This window comes from Capsicum annuum, chromosome 1, assembly GCF_002878395.1.
Source record: "Capsicum annuum cultivar UCD-10X-F1 chromosome 1, UCD10Xv1.1, whole genome shotgun sequence".
NCBI classification, from domain to species: domain Eukaryota; kingdom Viridiplantae; phylum Streptophyta; class Magnoliopsida; order Solanales; family Solanaceae; genus Capsicum; species Capsicum annuum.
Genome location: NC_061111.1, coordinates 25,232,311 through 25,236,480, shown reverse-complemented (window position 1 = coordinate 25,236,480; position 4,170 = coordinate 25,232,311). Strand labels below are relative to the sequence as shown.

Below are 4,170 nucleotides of genomic sequence, written 5' to 3'. Positions count from 1 at the left end.
TCCCAAAATAATTGGTACTTGTTCATCTGCCACAAAATCAAGGACAAAAAAATTAGCAAGAATAACAAATTTACCAACCTTTATGAGGACATCCTCAATGATTCCCTCCGGATATGTTATGGATCCGTCTGTAAGCTGCATAACCACTCATGTCTCTCTAGGCTCTCCCAAGCCTAATTTTCTAAACAATAATAGAGGCATCAAATTTATGCTTTCCCCCAAGTCACTTAGTGTATGGACTTTCTTTCCCCTAATTTGTATGGGAATAGTAAACATCCCATGATCTTTTAATTTCTTGGGAATTTTTTGAGTCATCACAGCACTACACTCTTCAGTTAGTGTGATTGCTCCCACATCTTGTAATTTCACCTTCTTTCCCACTATATCCCTCAAGTACTTTGGATACTTAGGCATACTCTAAAAAATATCTAGCAAAGGTAAATTAATATGCAACTCCTTGAATGTGTCAATGAACTTTTTGAACAAGGCATCCTCTTTCTCTTTTATGTACTTTTGAGAGAAGGGCAGTGGCAGCGTCTTTTTCTTCTCTGGTTCAACAACTTTTTTATTCAAGTACTTAGACTTCCTTGAATTTTTAGAAACTTCTTCATTTACCTTTTTGGTTCATCATATCAGCATCTACCTCCTTTGTTGGCTTGGGAGGTTCTTCTTGAAGATCTTTACCATATCTCAAGGTGAGTGCTATAACCTGCTTTGGAGTTTCTGTGTCAGCTGGTAAACCACCTTGTAGCCTAGTATGCAATGTTTTCTGATTCTTCCCCACTTGTAACTCTAAACTTCTAGTATCCTCTTGCAAAATTTTCAGGTCTACAGCAAACCGTGTCTGATTAGCTAGGATCTGCTTCAACATCTCCTTCGTGTTGCTAGTTGACTGACTTGGTTCGGCCTATGGTAGTGGGGCATTCCATGGCTGATTTATTGGTTGATTCTGCCACTTAATGTTGTAGGCATTACCATAATTTGGCCTTTGAGCATTGCCTACATACATCACAGATTCCAGATTTGAAGCACAAATGGTTTCTGAATGGCTATTATTTCTGCATACCACACACCAGCTGTGGCTTGTTGGATGGTATTGACTGTGGCTGCAGGTTGTGCTGCTCTTAACTTTATGTTGTTGAATGATGTGTTAATCAAATTCTATTATGCAAAAACCTACACTGATAAGGCTGTGAATTGGTCCACCTCCAATACACCCGCAATTGTTTTTATGGAACTTCTAGAATCTGAATGTCAATCTGGATTTTCTTATGCTATGCAGTTTAGTAATGTGTACTACTCATCATAAGTCAATTTCAGTGCTTGACCACCTGCGGCTGAATCTAGCAAAATCTTCGTATTATGATCAATAGCTTTTAAAAAAGTATGAGCAAGTACCTTATTTGACTATTGGTGGTGTGGGCACTCTCGAAGAAGAGCCTTGAAGCATTCCCAAGCATGCTAGAGGTTTTTATCAGGCTTCTATTTAAAACTCACTATCTCATTACTAAGTCTTGCAGTCTTACCTAATGAAAAATTTGATGAGGAGCTTTCTGGCTAAGTCATCCCATGATGTGATTGAATTGGCCTGCTCTGCATTCAACCACCTTTTAGCTTCCCCCAAAAGTGAATGGGGAAACAATGTCTGCCTCATATAATCTGGAGTCACCCCAGTCGGAGTAAATGTATCTGTAAGTTCAATAAAGGTCTGGAACAGGACTTGTGGATCCTCGTGTGAAAGCCCTACAAACTGTCCACTGCTAATAAGAAGCTTCACCATCTTGTGTTTTAACTCAAAATTCCCCCTAGCTACCGATCGTTGAATTGGGGAAGTCATGTTCGTTGGCAGTGGGGCCGTCACTTCCCTAACCTTCCTACCGACTGCTTGTTGTTCAGCCATAGGAGCAGTGTTCTCTTGTTCTTCTTGGATTTACGGAATTCTGGGGAGAAGGATTGATTTTATCCTATATTAATGGTAATGTTGCTCAGGTTCCAGGCTTAGTTCTACCAACTCCCGATCCCTTGCCAGCTTATAAACTTAGAAAACTGTCTCTTGTAAACACAAACAAGACCAAGTGTAAAAGAACCAAATAAATCTAAAAGTAAAACTAAAATAAAAACAATTGCCAAATAACAAGTCTCTGGAAATGGCACCAAAAACCTATTGTAACTCAGGCGCACACGAAAGTGTACGTGGTCTACCAAGTAATATAGTGGCCTTCAAGAAAGTTGAGTTATCGATCCCACAGAGACTAGATTTGGCAATGATTTGATTTTAGATCACACTTAAGATTCAATTGATGCTAGAGTAACCAAATAAAAAGTTTGTAAATTGTAAATTAAAACTAAACAATGCGAAAAGTAAAGGTCTTGAGACAATCAGTAGGAGAAAACCCAGGGTTAAAGCACTCTGAACAATCATATTATTATTTTGGATTTCATTCGTTAACTTGCTTATCTTGGTTGTTGATTTGTAGGGTTAATTGCATGATTACGATTTTCCAAACTCTAATCTTTTACCTAAGTTGAACCTTACACCTACATCATTGAGCGGGGATGTAATGGTTAACTTAATCTCTTAACAAATATTATCCTACATATGAATCAAGTAAGGTATCTAAGTGCATCTTGTCCTAGATACTAATTCAAGTTTCTTATTTTATAAGGAATCAAGAACCATAATTTGCTTATTCTCATGCTATATCACCCTATTCCCTCTCCCGAGTTTACAAGATTGACAATTGATGTATTCTAAGGGTGATCAACCCTTAAAATAATTAAAACAAGAATAAACAAACAATTAATAGTGATAAGCAAAGAAAACAAACTTAATCCATAGCAATAATACTCATGTTCTTGGCTTCAACCCCGTAAAGAGGGCGTTTAGTCACGCATAGTCATAATCATAATCATAAGGTTGTAATTAATGAGTAAAAACATGTATGAACTAAATAAAATTAATAAAAACCTAATAATGAAGTTATAGCAACCCCCTGATCTCCAAAATATGTCAAAAGTATGTTAAAACATGATACAACATGTATATATAGCATAATAGTAAGCCAAGTTCGTGTTAGAGTCGAATTGGAGTGAAACACCCAAGTATGGAGTGGGCCATGCACCATATTCACTCACTGGAAGTTGGCTTCTTAAATTTCTCTAAGGCATTGGACCCCTGAAGTAAAACATGCGGCGCACGCTGTATTGCACCATAATGGAGAATGCGACACACGCATATCAAATGTACACACTATTTTGGGTCCTTTATGAGTCTATTGAGATGTTTCATACTCCCAAAATCCTTCCCATGCGCCTACACTCTCCCAATACTTTTCAGGTGTCCAAATTGGTATCAAGCGGTGTTTTGTGCTTCTGTGATCCATTCCAAGCCTTTTTGAGTTGTTTCCACTTGATTTGAAGCTTTTATATCCTTTATATATCATAATTATCCATTAAAGAAGCATCCAATATAATTAAACACAATAATTTAGAGCTTAAAAAAACACAACATTCAACACAACGAAATAGAAACAAGAGCTAACCATAAGCAAATTTCACTTTGATTTTTAACTTGTTGTTTTGACTCTTGTCTTGATCCACTTGAAACTTTTACACTCATAAAACTTAGTTACACATATAGTAACACATTTAAAACTATAAGTAACACATAGAACGCAATAGAATCCAACAAGAGAGGCTAGACAAGTTCCTAGCTTACGCTAGAACGACTAGTTTTCTGGGTTAAACTCTAAATGAATCTTTTAGGTAAAAACTTGTTTGAAAATCATTATTAACATCATAATAACATGTTTAACACTTTGATACACATTTATCTCATTATCCACTATTATAGCATAGAATCATCCTCAAAATAAGGCTAAAATGGCTAGAATAGTGATACTAGAATGTATAAATACACCCAATATCATTATTATGTTGATTTTGTAATAATATCATCTTAATATGGATTAAGATATTGGGTAATAATTTGGTTTAGATGGTTCTCCCATAGAAAAATTAGTGTGGGTGCCACTCATGGCCATTTGGGTCGTGACAAAGTTGGTATCAGAGTGCTCTAGGTTTGTCAATCTTGTCGTACAAAAACATGTCTAGTAGAGTCTCAAAAAATGGTACAAAGATGTCTGTACTTTTCTTTGAGAGGCTATAAAA

General features: G+C 36.4%; 1 non-coding gene across 1 annotated transcript; it reads left to right on the top strand.

Moving 5' to 3' along the window:
- Positions 1-1,408: 1,408 nt before the first annotated feature.
- LOC124892118 lies at positions 1,409-1,515 on the top strand. Its single transcript, XR_007050078.1, has one exon. It is a non-coding gene; the product is annotated as a small nucleolar RNA R71 (small nucleolar RNA).
- The last annotated feature ends 2,655 nt before the right edge of the window (positions 1,516-4,170 follow it).